The 17092-nt window shown below is 40.9% G+C and overlaps 1 long non-coding RNA gene across 1 annotated transcript in view; it reads left to right on the top strand.

Annotated features, from left to right (window-relative positions):
- Positions 1 to 1093: 1093 nt before the first annotated feature.
- The window catches only part of LOC308561943, a 54760-nt gene continuing 38761 nt past the window's right edge, over positions 1094 to 17092 (top strand). Inside the window, exons 1-2 of the long non-coding RNA XR_013999575.1 lie at positions 1094 to 1297; positions 2967 to 3160. This is a non-coding gene — a long non-coding RNA (uncharacterized lncRNA). The remainder of the gene's footprint in view (positions 1298 to 2966; positions 3161 to 17092) is intronic.

Raw genomic sequence — 17092 nt, 5'->3', positions numbered from 1 at the left:
CGAATTATCAGATTCTTTCATGAAGGATTGTTTTGAATTCTCAACCATAAAGATTAAATTTAACATAATTCCAAAAGAACCTATATATGCATTAAGAAAATGATGACAATGGATTTAATCATAGCAATAAGATGTAAACTCAAAGAGAAAAGGAGAATCGGGAACAATAAATAAATAAATAAAATTTTTTAAATTGATTGCCACATACCAGTCCACCAAGAATTGTTTAGGACTTCCAGGAGCCTGTTGGAACAATTCTGTTTTGAGATCACAAGTGCCTGAACTAGGCTGGTAACTGTGGGAAGGAAGAAACAAGCTTAACAATTGCAGGGGGGGTAATATTAACAACAGGTGGTGAAAAAAGGTGGCAGACAATCTAGAGATTGGGAGGCCCAAGGCGCAAACTTTTGGGAAAGCACAACAAACACACGCAAAAAGTCCATCTGCTAGAAAGCTGGATAAAAACTACTATAGGGTTCACTAGCTTGCAAACAACCGCTCTTCCTTCCTTGAGGTCCACGGGCTACAATGAAGCACCCCGACCCCCGACCCCCGAGCCCCGAGCCCCGACCCCCGAGCCCGGCAGAGCCGCGGAGTGCAAGGCTCGGCCCTAGAGACGGAAGCGCGGAGGGCGACGAGCGCTCGGAGGCTCCTCCCGCAGCCCAAGGTCAGCTGTCAGCTCCGCTCCCCGGGGGGCCACCGAGCGCGGCGACCACCGGCCCGACGCCCGGGATGCCCCACCGACCCCGGCTGCTGACCCGAGCCCCCGCCCGAGTCCCGGCGCCTCCGCCGTCCCGCATTCTTTAACTCTGCTCTACGCGACTTAACTTTCCCATCCCGCATGGGTTGGGGGGGAGGGAGCGCTGTCTCGGGGCCTCACCCCGCGAGCTTCGCCCACTCCGCGGCCGCCGCCAGCCGCGCCCGCCGCTCCCTCAAGGCCGCCGAGGGGCGAGGAATTGGACAGAAACCCGCGGAGGCCAGCCCCGCGGCCACCGGGGAGCCGGGATTGGACGGGAAGCGGGAGGGTGGGACCCCGCGGCGACCGGGGAGCGGGGATTGGATAGAAACCGCGAAGCTCCCGCCCCCACTCGGTACGGGGGCAGGGCCGGGCCTGCGTCCTGCCCGCGCCGGGCCCCGCCTCCCGCGGGCGGCCGCGGCTCCCGGCTGGACTCTAGCCCGCGGGCCCGCGAGGACGGTCCCAACGCGGTGCAGCGGCGGGGAACTACGTGCTGCGGGCGGAACACGGCGCCCGGGCCCGGGACGCGGCGGTCTGGGCCCCCGCGCTGCGCCCGCACAGGTACCTAACTGGGGCCGACGTGGGAAACGGCGGCTCGGACCCGTTTTTGCCCAACTTGTTAAAGACGCGGTGCCCCGTTTACCTGCCTCCCCCGGCCCCAGCTCGGCGCGCCAGCGGCTCCTCCCCTTCCCGGTGCGACCTTTCCTGAAGCCCCAGAGCAAGAAGTTACACCAGCGCCTGCTACGGGAATGTTAGGGTCGCCCCGTGTCCCGGTGAGGGAGCAGCCCCGCCCGTACCCACCTGACCTCTCTTGACCTTCATCCTGTGAGGCTGAAGTTTGCGGGCGGAGACGCGCCGCAGCGCCCCCGCCGCCCCGGCCCCCTGCGCTCCCGCAGGTCGTCAGGTGCCTGAGGCCTCCGACGCCCCGGGATGCTCACGCTCAAGCCTGGGGTCCATCGGACCAAACAATTGAGCTTTTTAACCAGAGTGGAGCTCGGCAAGTTCTAGAGGAAGATCATAATGCACTTAACTTAGTTTCACCGGTTAATCTGTTTTACATTTACCTCCTGAAATAAAATTGACTTTCATATTAAATACACTGTTTATTTTTGTGTGAAAGAAAACAACAATAATTTACAGTGGCCCCAAACTAGATATCAAATATAAAGAACTAGATTTCAAATGAACGTGTCATTTCAGGTCCCAGTCCTTCATCTATCTTTCCTAACTCCCTTAGTAAAATCTGACCTGAATGGAACTGAGGCTATGTATAAATGAGTAGTCACTCGGTGTGAATATTCACAAGTTTCCTACAGATTACAGTGCAGTTCCAGACCTTGCTGGGAGGTGTTGCACAATATGTGGCAGACACACTTTTCTAGTAAAAGTTCTAAATTCTGAAATATACCAGGTCAAAAAGGTTCAGATAAAGGATTGTTAATTTATATTAGTAATTTCTGAAGCAATAAGGAACTTTTCCCTCATAGTATATAAGTGCTATGTTGTGAATAATGTTAAAATTTGCTTATTCTTAATAAAAAGCTACTCAAAAAACCTTCATTGAACTTTTTTCTCCTTTCTAGTGAATTTTAGCACCTCTTAAAAAGTTTATGCATGTTTAATGCCTGTTGGTGGCATAGAATTTAGGGTCACTTGGCTTCACTGTCATTCTCCTAGTCTTGATATTTATTTAAAGGGAAACTATTTCTGTAAAGATTTCTGGATTCTTGGAAAAAGAAAAAACTTTGGGACAATGAAAATGAGTTGTACAGAGACTTGATTGTGCAGGAGAAAAAAAAGGTAATCTTTTAAAATATACTAATAAGCAAATGTACCAATAGTCCCCCAAAGCATATGTTTATAAATGATTTGTTTTTCTTCAAAATGCATAATATGCATTCTAACAGTAGATTCCAAATTATATTCTCTTCAGGGTAAATTTGAACTGGTCTGCATTCATCTGAATGGAGTGGGAGGTATTGTCTAGTGAGGAAGATATTTCAGGCACATAAAGGACGTTGATGATAATAATTTGTCCCGAGGTTAAAAACTGTGAGTTTTTGCTGTATAGACAATATGAAATATATGGACAGTTTAGCATACTGGCATCTTAGTTTAAATGTTGGATATAAAAGTATACCTTTCAGTTTAGCCTAATTTTTTCCATGAATTATGTCAGAGAATAATATGATTTTTTTCCCCCCTCTTTATCTATGGCCTACTTTTTCAGGGCCTCTCCAGTGTGTCTTCTGCCAAATTCACATTATGAGCACATCATGCATGACTGCATTTGGAGGCAAAGGGTATTCTGTACAAACACCAGGGGAAGTCCAAGAATCCCTGAGGTAATAATACTTGGCAGACACAGCTAAACCCTCTCTTATCAACATCAAGATTGAGCTACAAGCCAGGTGAAAAGCCCAGGTAATGTGCCCTTTTGTGATGATGGAAAAGTTGTGCTATCCAATATTATAGCCTCTAACAACCTGTTGCTCTGAGCACTTGAAATGTGACTAGTTAAAATAACAAACTGAATTTTTTGTTCTATTGTTTTTTAAATTGTTTTATTAAAGTATAGTTGGCATACAATATTGTATTAGTTTCAGGTCTGCAACAGTGATTTGACATTTATATACCATATGATGTGATCGCCATGGTGTGTCTATTAAGCATCTATCACTGTGCAAAATTATTACAATATTACTGACTACAGTTCCTGTGCTATACACTACATCCCAGTAGCTATAAAAATAAATACACATAATAAATATGATACTTATTATAAAATAAAAATATTTTATAACTGGAAAAAATTGATTGGGAGTCAAAATATTTTTTCTGGAGAAAACATTGAAAGTACTACAAGTGATAAGTTTTTTTTTAAGTTGCCATAAAAGATCCTTCATTTTGGGCCCTACAAGATCTTTCATTTTTAGTCTTATGTAGCTCTTTAAGTTCCACCATAAAAAGTATAAAAAAGAGGTTTACATTTTGGTCTGCAGAGCTAGCTTACTCAGAAAACATGACTCTATGAAGTAATGAGGTGTAGTATAAATAGCTCTAATCCATGGGACAGATCTTTAATCTACTTTCATTCTGATGTATAAAATGAACATATTGAAGAAATAATTATGTGATCTTTCCTTATTTTTAATGGGGGAGGGGGAACAGTAGAGGGGTGGCCATTTTACGAAGCAGCCAAAGCAAATTTAAAGTATGCTGGATGCGAAGAGGTCAACCTGCCATTGACAGGTTAGCTCCACTGCCAACAGCAGATGAACATGCAAAGGGCCTCGTTTTAGAAATAATCATTGCTTTGGTTGCCTTTGATGATATTTGTTGTATATAAAAATTGACTACCAAAATTCTAGGGAAGAGTTAACTATGATGTTTTTATATCTCAGAAAAATTCCTTACAGAACATAATATTATTAAAAAATTTAACAGCTTTATCAAAATATAATTTTCAAACAGAAAGTTCACCCATTTAAAATGTATATATCAATGGCTTTTACTATAATCATAACTTATGTATTCACCATAATCTAATTTTAGAACATTTTTATCACCCCATAACAAAAGACATTGTACCCATTAGCAATCACTTCTCACACACCTCTGACCCCACCTCCCAGTCCTATGCAACCATTAATCTATTTCAGATGAATAGGATTATACAATATGTAGTCTTTTTAAAAAATTTATCTTTATTATTGAAAGTATTACAGATGTCCTCTTTTTTCCCTGTTGACCCCGCCATCCTCCCTCCACTCCAGCCCTTCACCACACTATTGTCTGTGTCCATGGGTTATGCATATATGCATGTAAGTTCTTTGGCTAATTTCTTCCCACCCACCCCTGCCTTCCCTCTGAGATTCGTCAGTCTGTTCCATGCTTCTATGTCCCTGGATCTATTTTGTTCACCAGTTTATTTTGTTCTTTAGATTCCACATATGAGTGACATCATGTGATACTTGTCTTTCTCTGACTGGCTTATTTCCTTACAATATGCAATCTTTTCTAACTGGCTTCTTTCATTTAGTGTAATGTTTTCAAGATTCATCCATGTTGTAGCATTTTTCAGTACTTCATTCCTTTTCATGGGTTAATCATGTCACATTGTATGGATATACCTCATTTTGTTTATCCATTCATGAGTGGGTGGGCATTTGGATTGTTTCCATATTTTGACTATATAAATAATACTGCTGATCATTTGTGTACAAGTTTTTGTATGAACATATGTTTTCAGTTATGTTGGGTATATACCTATGAGTGGGATTGTTGGGTCATATGGTAACTCTATGTTTAACATTTTTAGAAACTGCCAAAGAGCTCCTCAAAGTGGCTGCAGCATATTGCATTCCCACCAGCAACATATAAGAGTTCCAATTTCTCCTCACCCTAATAGCAATAACAATATAACAATAACAATGTTATTATTGTCCATCATTTTTATAATAGTCATCGTAATAAATGTGAAATGTTATCTCATTGTGGTCTTAATTTGAATTTCTGTGAAGACTAATGATATCTTCTTTGGAGAAATGTTTGTTCAGATTCTTTACTCATTTTTAATTGGGTTATTTGTCTTTTTGTTGAGTTGTAAAAGTTCTTTATGTATTCTGGATACATATCCCTTTCAGATATATAATTTGCAAGTATTTTCCCCCTTCTGTGGGTTGTCTTTTTACTTTCTTGATAGTATCCTTTGAAAAACAAATGGTTTTCATTCTAGTGATACCCTACTAATCAATCTTGTCTTTTTAAAAAATTTATTTATTTTTAACAATTTTAAATATAGCTGGTATACAGTAGTATATTAGTTTCAGGTATGCAGTATAGTGATTGATATTTTTCAACCTTACAATGTAATCACCCCACTAATTGTAGTAATCACCCCACTAATTCTAGTAATCATCTGTCACTGTGAAAATTTATAACAATATTATTACTGTATTCCCCTTTCCCTTTTCACCAATCCCCCCTAGCCTCCCTTGTGGTCTCTGTTTCTATGAGTGTCTTTTATCACTTGTGATTTTGGTGTTGTTTACTAAGAAATCATTGCCTAAGTTAAGATCTTAAAGACTTACCCCTGTGTTTTCTTCTAAGAGGTTTTTTTTGTGTGTAATTTTTTAATCTTTATTGATAAAATATTACAGATATCCCCTTTTTACCCCCATTGATCCCCTCCACCCCGCATCTACCCCACCCTCAGGCCTTCCCCATACTAATGTCAGTGTCCATGGGTTATGCTTATAAACATATAAGTTCTTTGATTAATCTCTCCCCACCCACTCCTCCATCCCCACCTTCCCTCTGAGATCCCTCAGTCTGTTCCATGCTTCTATGTCTCTGGATCTATTTTGTTCGTCAGTTTATTTTGTTTATTACATTCCACATATAAGTGAGATCATATGGAACTTGTCTTTCTCTGACTGGCTTATTTCACTTAGCATAATACTCTCCACTTCCCTCCTTGCTATCCCAAAGGGTAAGAGAGCTTTCTTTTTTCCAGCTGCATAGTATTCCACGGTATAGATGAACCACAGCTTTTTTATCTACTCATCTACTGATGGGCACTTGGGCTGTTCCAGATCTTAGCTGTTGTAAATTGCACTGCTATGAACATAGAGGTGCTTAAGTTCTTTCTGACTGGTTTTTCGGGTTTCTTAGGATGTATTCATAGAAGTGGGATCACTGGTTCAAATGGCAGTTCCATTTTTAATTTTTTGAGGAACCTCTGTACTGCTTTCCATAGTGGCTGCACCATTCTACATTTCCACCAGCAGGGTAACCCATTCATTGTTTAAAAACGTACTATTTAGCCTCCATGTGTTTGAATGTTTTTTAGTGTTTTTATTGTAGTTGATTTCTAATTTCATGCCATTGTGGTCCAAGAAGATGCTTGATATGATTTTGATCATCTTGAACTTATAGAGACTTGTTTTGTGTCCTAACATGTGGTCTATCTTTGTGAGAATGTCCTATGTGCACTTGAGAAGACTGTATATTCTGCAGCTTTGGGGTAGAATGTTCTGTAAATGCCAGTTAAATACATCTGATCTAGTGTGTCATTTAGGGTCACTGTTTCCTTGTTGATTTTTTGCCTGGAAGACCTATCCAGTGAAGAGACCCGCCTCTAAACAAAATACTCTCACAGAATAAGAGTGAAGGAGTGGGAAAAAAATTTTCCATGCAAACTGAAATGAAAAAAAAAAAGCTGGGGTAGCAATACTCATATCGGACAAAATAGACTTCAAAATGAAGACCATAACAAGACATAAGAAAGGTCATTACACAATAATAAAGGAATCAATCCAACAAGAGAATATAACCCTGATAAACATATATGCACCCAATATAGGAGCGCCTAAATCTATAAAAAAAAAACTTCTAGAGGACTTTAAGGGAGAGATTGACAGCAATATAGTCAAACATTTCCTGCAGTGCTGGTTTGGTGGTGATAAACTCCTTTAGCCTTTTTTTGTATTGGAAGCTCTTTATTTCACCATCTATCTTGAATGATAATCTTGCTGGATAGAATAGTCTTGGTTTCAGATTCTTGTTTTGCATTATCTTGAATACTTCATGCCATTCCCTTCTGGCCTGTAAAGTCTCTGATGAGAAGTCAGCTGACAGTTTTATGGGGGCTCCTTTGTAGGTAGCATATTGCTTTTCTCTAGCTTCCTTTAAGATTCTCTCTGTCTTGAATTCTTGGCATTTTAATTATGATATGTCTGGGCACGGGCCTCTTTGGATTCTTCTTGCTTTGCACTCTGTGCCTCCTGAACTTGTGTGACTTTTCCTTGACCATGTTAGGGAAGTTTTCTGCCATTATTTCTTCAAACAGGTTCTCTAACCCTTGCTTACTTTTGACCTCCTCTGGTATTCCTATAATGTGTATATTGTTACATTTCATATTGTCCCATAGCTCTCTTAGACTGTTCTCCTGTTTTTAATTGTATTTTCTTTCTGAGTCTCTGATTGAGTGATTTTTCCCTACTCTGTCTTCTAATTCGCTGACCCGATCCTCAGCTTCCTCTTATCTGCTGTTTATTCCTTCCAACGTATTCTTTATTTCTGATGTGTCATTCTTAATTTCCTTCATAGTTTCCATATCTTTTTTCATGCTGTTGAACATCCTTACAATCAGTATTCTAAACTCTATATCTGATAGATTGCTTGTCTCCATTTCATTTAGCTCTTTTTCTGGAGACTTCTCTTCTTTCATGGGGCTTGTTTTTTTGTCTCCCCATTTTCGCTGCCTGTTTGGGTTTGTTTCTGTGTATTACGTAGGCCTGCTAGGACTCTCAATCTTGTTGGAGGGTATCTGGTGCAGGCCATTGTTAGAAGTAGTTTGTGACTGGCCCTGAGTACCCTGTTTGGAGCTATCAACAACCCTCAGCTTGAGGTCTCCTCTGCTGGGGTTGGGTGCAGTTGGACAGAACCAAGATGCATGCTGAAGTATGCTTTTCCAAGGCCTGGGTCTGGAAGCAAATCAGGCAGACTCAAAGCACTCTGAAGTCTGCCTCTGCCTGCAGGCTGATTAATCTGATTCTCTTAATGAGACTCAGGCTATAGAAACTCCTCTGGGTAGGGCAAGAGGCTTTCTAGCAGAATGGGGCAATTACTTCCCCACCCAGGCAAAAGCAGTAAGTTGTCTGCCTGAGATGTCCTCTGCAGTCCAGGGGAATTGCTCAGCACAGGAATCCAGACAGGTGCCCTCTGACACCACTCTCCAGAGCCCACAATCCCAGACTCTCCTCACACAGCTCCAGTCCACTCTGCCCTCCCTCTGCTGGAGCCCAAGGTGAGTGGCTGCACAGGAAACTTTGCACATTGGCTCTTTAAGAGGGTGCCTGCATTTCCAGCTGTCTCTCCCTGGCAGACAGAAACCCTGCTGCTTTTCACAGCCAGATGTTATGTGGGCACCTTTCTCAGGTATGGTGCTCTTGACTGGGAAGCCCAGCCTGGGGTTTAGACCCCAGACTCCTCAGTGGAAACCCCCACAGCTGAGATCTCCCTCTAGACCTTCAGCTGCTGCCTGTGGGAGCCCGGCCAGCCCTCTCCTGCCTCCGCACTTCCTACCAGTCTCCATGTGGTCTCTACTTTTCCTCCTTGGTTATGAGGGTGCTGTCCAGCTGGTCTTTAGTTGGTTTTCAGGATGGTTTTTCTATATTTAGTTGTAATTCCAGTTTGGTCCCCGGAGAGTGTTGGTGTAGCTTTTACTCACTCCACCGCTATCTTTAATCTCTCTCTTCTAAGAGTTTTATAGTTTTTGCCCTTATACTTATGCCTGTGATCCACCTTAAGTTACTTTTCATGTGTGGTGTGAAGTAGGGGTCCAAATTCATTTTTGTGTCTGTGGAAATCCAGTTGTCCCAGCAGCATTTGTTGAAAAGACCTTTCTTTCCCCATTGAACTGGCTTGGCCCCTTTGTCAAAAGTCAGTGGACCATAAACTATGAGGTTTATTTCTGCACTCTTATCTCTGTTTGATTCATATATATGTGTGTGCCATGCCAGTACCACACTACCTTGATTACTGCATTTTTTTTTTTTAGTTTTAAAATCTGGACATCCAAGTCCTCCAACTTCATTTTTCTTTTTCAAGATCTTTTTGGCTGTTTTGGAACTCTTGCATTTCCAAAGACATAGTATTTTGCAATATAGCTAGAGGCACAAGAATGCATAAATAGTGACATTTAGTAACTAAGTATTGACTTTTCATATACATTATACTTCTGAGAAACCAGTCTCATCTAGTTAGTGAACTGGAAGTATCAGTGTTCTTCGTTCTTTTCACTATGAAGAAGCTAAATCTCCCCTTTCTCAGTTATGAGGAAAAAAGTATTCACAAATGTAAAATTCAGTATGAGTATTTATTAATAGTACTAGGTTTATAAGCTACGTATTGCATAATATTCATGCTAATGTGTATCTGGAGATTTTCCCAAATAGCATCCAAAAAATAAGAGAAATGATGTGTATGTATCCTCAAAAGGAAACCAGTAATATTTAGTTTCATTTTAAAAACTACTCTATAGTTTACAAAAATGGTACTGTGGTCAGCCCTGTAGTGAAACATCAGTGGGGGCTGATTTACAGACCATATGTTCCTAGGCTGCTTTTAGATCAATAAAAATAAAATAATTTTAAAGCGCTAAGGTTAAAGATACATTATCATATTAGTGTTTACATAGTAATGTATCAACTTTTATTCAACATTGTATTCCTGCTTTGAGGAAAATACATTTTGTGTATAGTACTGAGATTGCCTGCCCTGTTTCCTCTCTCTTCTGGGTTCTGAGACTTATCTTGATACACGGAACCATTTATACTTTAGGGCTATCACTTTTCCAGATAGAATTTTGAAGATGAGAATATAATATCCTTGAATAAACAATGAACTATTGTAAATCGATTTCAGAATAGTCTTGAAGAACCTCAATATTCCATAGCAGGGCCATTATAATACTGATAGTGTGAGGATAGGGCAGAGTAGTATAGTCAGAGTACTCGTGGTAAGTAAGATCTAGAAACCTATTTCTGCTGCTAACAGACGTGTACTTTTGAGCTGATCATTTAAACCCTAGGTAGGCCCCAGCATTTTTGGGGAAATGGTTCTTCTCTGAACTCCATGGTCCCTACCTTCTTTATAGTTCTGAGAAACTCCTAATGAGCTTTATAATGTGACCCAAAGCAGGGCTCATTGTGACCATGTCTCTTGCTGGATAGAAATCCCACAGGAAGGTGGAATAGTCATGGTGTGGTATGATTTGCAATCCCCACAGGGAACTTGTAGACTTCCTTAGAAAACACAATGACTCCACCATCTCTTAGGTCTACCCACCCCTCTTTCTTACACACAGACTCCTGTAGGAAACCCCTTTCTTAGTAGTCTTCTTTTCCTCTTCTCTCGTCTTCACCCAGGCTGACTACACAACCTGTTTCTTCACAGATCTTTCCCAGTGTCCACCCTTTTGTAACTGGAAACCATTCTCAGCTGCAATTTCACCCTGAGGGTCTGAGTTACTGAAGTTGGTTAAGTAGACTGGGCAACTTTGATACACTTCTATGACTTGCAGATTCCTAGCCTTGCCCGGGACTTTCTGAACTGGAGGCAGGAGTGGGACCCAGGAATGTGCCTCTTTAACAAGAGCCCTTCCCCACACTCAAAGGAAATGGAGGGCATAGCAAGTGTGAGAATCTCAGGACCTAGGTCTATAGATCTCATATGAAAAATCCTAAGTAAGAATAACAAAAATTAAAAGGATGGAGAATATCCAGTGACAGATCTTGGAATTAGGAATCTGGGAGTTTGTCAAGAAGAGAAAGAGGGGAGGGGGCATGCAGCTGAGGAAAGGGCAGAGTTGGACAGATGGACCCATGGGCACAGTAGAAGTATGTACTAATAACAAGTCTGGGTGGGACCGGAAAATGATTAAATAAAGACAGTTTGAAGGCCCATACAAAATCTTGAGCAAGACTATGGGAGTGGCATGTAGAAGCCTGGAGAAGGTTAGGTGAGGACACAGCCATCAAGCCAATAAAACACATAAATAAATAGAAATTCAGTTTTAAATTAAGTTCTAATTGAAATAAAATATTTTAATTTATAGTTTAATTTATGCTTGGTGCTAAAATAGGACTGCCTCTAAAGAGATAACATTAAGCTGAGATCTGAAGGGTGAATAAATTACCAGGTGTAACTTTGTAACCAGGTTGTTACCAGGTGAAGATGGTTGGAAGAGCCCTCTAGGTAGATGGAAATCATGTTCAAAGACTTTGAAGAAACACACAGAAGGCCCATGTGGCTGGAGGTCCAAGAACCAGAGGCAGTATATCAAGAGACAAGGTCAGAAAGAAACAAGTTCAGGCAGAAATTTTAACGTAGTCCCAACCAGCATGAGGGAGGGATATTAGCCCCAGCTGCTGCTTTAAATAGCCATTCCAACCTACCTGAGTGTGTTTTGGGAGAGGGGTGCTTCAGTTTGCTAGAGTACAATGTTTTCAGGGACACTATCCAACGTTGTTTTACAATAACCTGACTAGAAGATTTTTCAGCCAGGAGTTCATAAAACAAATAAACAAACAAAAACTTTTCTTCTTGGTTAGGCAAGCTCACTAAATTCCTGTAAGCATTCAACATGTTTCAGTTTGGGACAGTATAAAAAGGTAAGATTTTATTTAGACCTATATAATTAATATTTAAAAAATAATATCACCCAATATGGGTGCAGATTTGGGCTGTGAATATGTTACCCCAGACAGCAAAAGGGATTTTGCAGATGTAGTTAAGGATCCTGAGGCCAGGAGGTTTTCCAGGATTATTCAGGGGGTCCTAATGAAATTGCAAGTGTCCTTGTAAGAGAGAAGCAGATGGATTGGAGTCAGAGAAGCAGAGATCAGTCATGGGATTGCTGGGTTTGAAAATGGCCAAGGAATGCAGACGACCTGCCTCCTCTAGAAGCTGGAAATGGCAAGAAACAGATTATCCCCTAGAGCGTCCAGAAGGAATGCAGTTGTGCCAACATCTGGATTTTAGACCCATTTTTGAGCTTCCCATCTCCAGAACGAAAGATTTTTAAAAATGTGTTGTTTTAAGCCACTAAATTTGTGGTAATTCATTTCCAGACCAATATGAAGTTAATGTGAAATAGATATACCAATTTCTTCCCCAAGGTCCTATCACTAGAGGTGATAGATCATGAATCAAACCTAGACCCTCTCTGACTCCTGAACTCACGCTTAAAACGCTATAGTAGGGATGTGACTTACGCATAGATAAGGGAAGAAGAATCTGTCGAGTTACTTCAGTTAGAGATTTATCCTGAAAGTCTAAAATATTTGAGAGAAGGATATGTCAGTAGTTTGAGTTGGCTTGGGGATCAAACCAGTCTTCTGTAGATTATAATTTCCCACGTCAGTGGTGTGTAAGACCGATGGCAACAAAGGCCAGAAGTGAATCTTGAGTGAGAAGGAATATTGTTTCTCCAAACATTCCTTATCTTCTTCCCCCTTCGCCTACTACTGCCATCACCGTGACCTACTTGCTTTCAATTCTTGAGTGCTTACGCTTTTAGCAATATGTGATGTGCTTTCTGTACAGAAAGTTCACACATCCTTTCCACACAGAGAGAGGAAGGGAGAGAGGGAGAGAAACATGGATGTGAGAGAGAAACATTAATCCGTTACCTCCCACAGGTGCCCCGTCCAGGGATCAAACCCGAAACCTGGGTATGTGCCCCGACCGGGATTCAAACCTGCCACCTTTTGGTGCACAGGATGGCGCTCCAACCAACCGAGCCACACCGACCAGAGCCACACACGTGGACATTTTAATAAAGACCTTTAGCACACGCATCACTGTTCAAGCTTTATGGTGTGTAACTGGAGTGAATGAAAGGAGTAAAGAGGAGAGAAGGGGAAAGAGTGGAAGCTTCTGATATGTTTGAGTCTGTGAACAGCTTCCTTCTGTGTAGTCAAATGAGCAGATTCAAGTCTGAAATGAGTGGCAGATGTGGCCAAGCTCCCTGTGGAATGGTCCCTGGGAATTTACATGGCAGAATAGTTTTCAAAAGTAGTCCAGTTAGGGCGATCCGAAAGGTTACTTTGAAAAGCAAGCTAGAAAGATCCCTCTGCTACCCAAGAAATAGGATACTAGATCCTTTTCAACTACCGAAGAAATAGACAAAAGGCTGGGTGTGCAGTATTTAAGTAAGGGCCTTAGGGATACGTGCAAGCCCATGAGCGGACAGGCCCTGGCTGTCGGGGACACTCAGAGCCACGCCCTGCTCGTCATGACCATCTTTAAAGGCTAACTGTTGCTGCACCCTTTTCATCTTGGTTCTAATTTTTCTAATCTCCGTTTTATTAATAGTATTCATGTCTTGAGTTGTAAACTGTCTTAAGATTGATTCCGATAAGAGATGCAGTAGATATAAATTTAAGTTAAAATGTACAAATGTCTGGACCATTAGTCGCATAAAATCTGAAACTTGAAAGAAATAATTTTTAAATGTAAATTCTACATTTTAGGTCACTTTTTCAAATCATCTCCCTCATGTTCATTAAATCTCTTTCAAAGTATCAGTTTCTTGGCGACCATAAGAATTGATTAACCTTTGCTCTTGCACATGATTCTTGTGGGACGCATGCTGATTGTTCAGGACTGCCTAACGCAGTCCGGCTGTAATCATGCCGAGCACCGCCCTGACTCGGGCACTGTCGGCGGCAAGTGTGAGGCTACAGAGGCGAGGGCCCCGGCGCTGACTCAGTTTGTCATCCGCTGAATCCATTTCTCCTCCTTCACCTCGACCCATCTCCAACCCTATCTCTGATTTGTTTTGTCTTATTTACATCATAGTTTTTATCGGCTTTTTGTGTGCGTGTGTGACTGTCTTCCTGATTTCTATGCTGTAACACAAAAGACAATAAATACTGATCAAGTGAGTAGAAATCTGGAAAGAACCCTGGTAGCGGACAGGATGTAAGCACATTTCTCTAAGCCATATAGGGGAAGACAATAAAGGGACAGAAATGAAGGGGAGAAGAAATTTTCTATTTGTAGTGCTTGAATTTGGGTCACAATGTGCTTAATATTTGTTTTATATGTTGCTGATTTGATTTGCTGATAAATTGTTCAGAATTTTTCCATTTACGTTCATTAATATATTGGCCTAAAATTTTAATTTCCAGTAATGTCCTTGTGGGATTTTCATATTAAAATTATGCTTACCTTATAAAATGAGATAGACGGTGTTTCTTCTTTTTCTATTCTCTGTAAAAGTTGGAGTAAAATAGATGTTATTTGTTCTTTGAGTTTTTGCTAGAATACATCAGAGAAGCCCTCTGGACCTAGAGTAGTTTTTCTATGTATTATTGCTTGAGGCCATCTAATATATTTTATATACATTTAAAATAGAATTAAGCTTTTATCGTTATGGTATGGCCTTTTAAAGAAAACTTTCTAGTTTAAAATAATTACAGATTCACACAAAGTTGCAAAAGCAGTACAGAGTGGTCCCACGTACCCTTCCTCTAATTTCCCCCAATAGTTAACATTTAACATAACATGTTATAGTTTTTATAGCATGTTATAGTTTTTATAGTAATATAAACACCAGGAAATTGACATTGGAACAATGTGTGCATAATTATTTTATCAAGTATGTACATTTGTGTAATCACAGAACTATTCCTTCACCACAAAGAAGGCCCCTGTGCTACCCTTTTATAATTACCCCCTTCTCCTTCCCTCTCCCCACCATCCCCTAACCCCTGGCAACCACTAAATCTGTTTCCATCTCTGTAATTGTCATTTCAAGAATGTTATATAAATGGGATCATACAGTATGTAACATTTTGAGATTGGCTTATTTCACCCAAAGTGCTGTTGATATCCATCCAAATTGCTGTGTATCAAGAGCTCATGGCTTTTTTTTATTGTTCAAAATATTACAGATGTCCCCCTTTCTCCCCATTGACCCCTTCTACCCCTACCTACTCAGCCCTCTCCCAAGCCCCTTCTTACCACACTATTGTTTGTGTCCTTGGGTTAGGCATATATGCACATAAATTCTTTGGTTAATCTTTCCCCACCCACCCTCACCTTCCCTCTGAGATTCATCTGTCTGATCCCTGCTTCCACTGAACCTATTTTGTTCATCAGTTTTTTAAGTTCTTTAGATTCCACACATAAGTGAGATAATGTGATGTTTGTCTTTCTCTTCCTGGCTTATTTCGCTTAACATAATATTCTCCAGGACCATCCATACTGTCCCAAGTGGTACGAGATCCTTCTTCTTTAACAACTTCGTAGTATTCCATGGTGTAAAATGTCCCACAGCTTTTTTATCCACTCATCTACTGATGGGCACTTGGGCTGTTTCCAGATCTTAGCTATTGTAAATTGTGCTGCTATGAACATAGGGATGCATATATTCTTTTGGCCTGGTGTTTCAGGATTCTTAGGATATATTCCTAGAAGTGGGATCACTGGATCAAAGGGCAGTTCCATTTTTAATATTTCGAGGAACCTCTACACTGTTTTCCATAGTGGCTGTACCAAGTCTGCATTCCCACCAGCTGTGTACCAGGGTTCCCCTTTCTCCACACCCTCGCCAGCACTTGCCATTTGTTGATTTGTTGATGGAAGCCATTCTGACAGGTGTGAAGTGATACCTCATTGTGGTTTTAATTTGCATCTCTCTGATGATTAGCAATGTTGAGCATTTTCTCATGTGTCTCTTGACCATCTGTATGTCCTATTTGAAGAAGTGTCTATTTAGGTCCTTTGCCCATTTTTTAATTGGATTGTTTGTCTTCCTCTTGCTGAGTTGTATGAGTTCTTTGTACACTTTGAAAATTAGCCCCTTATCAGGTACATCCTTGGTACATATGTTCTCCCATTCTGTGGGGTTCCGTTTATTTTGAGGTTGATTTATTTTGCTGTGCAGAAGCTTTTTAGATTGATGTAGTCCCATTTGTTTATTTTTTCTTTTGTTTTTCTTGCCCTAGGAGATGTATCAGTGAAAATTCCACTACGTGAGATGTCTGTGACTTTACTGCCTATGTTTTCTTCCAGGATTTTTGTGGTTTTGTGACTTATATTTAAGTCTTTTATCCATTTTGAATTTATTCTTGTGTGTAGAGTAAGGTAGTGATCTAGTTTCATTTTTTTGCATGTACCTGTCCAGTTTTCCCAGCACCACTTTTTAAAATTTTATTTATTTTTTTAAATTTTATTATTGTTTAAAATATTACAGATGTTCCTTTTTCTCCCCAATGACCCGTTCCACCCCGTTCCTTCCCCCTCCCCAGTCCCTCTCCCCACCATTGTCCATGTCCTTGGGTTGTGTATATATGCACATAAATTCTTTGGTTACTCTCTCCCCCTCCACCCACCCGCCCTCCTCCATCCCTCTGACATTCATCAGTCTCATCTATGCTTCCATGTCATTGAATCTATTCTGTTCATCAGTTTATTAAGTTCTTTAGATTCCACGTATAAGCGAGATCATGTGATATTTGTCTTTCGCTGCCTGGCTTATTTCACTTAGCATAATATTCTCCAGGTCCATCCATACTGTCCCAAAGGGTACGAGATTCTTCTTCTTTACAGCTGCATAGTATTCCACGGTGTAAGTGTCCCACAGCTTTTTTATCTACTCATCTACTGATGGGCACTTGGGCTGTTTCCAGATCTTAGCTATTGTAAACTGTGCTGCTATGAACATCGGGGTACATATATCCTTTCTGATGAATGTTTCAGGATTCTTAGGATACATTCCTAGGAGTGGAATCAATGGGTCGAAAGGCAGCTCCATTTTTAATTTTTTGAGGAACCTCC

The sequence above is a fragment of the Miniopterus schreibersii genome (assembly GCF_964146895.1).
Source record: "Miniopterus schreibersii genome assembly, chromosome: 9".
Classification (NCBI taxonomy): Eukaryota; Metazoa; Chordata; class Mammalia; order Chiroptera; family Miniopteridae; genus Miniopterus; species Miniopterus schreibersii.
Note: the sequence above shows the minus strand (reverse complement) of the source record. Positions and strands in the feature narration are given on the sequence as shown.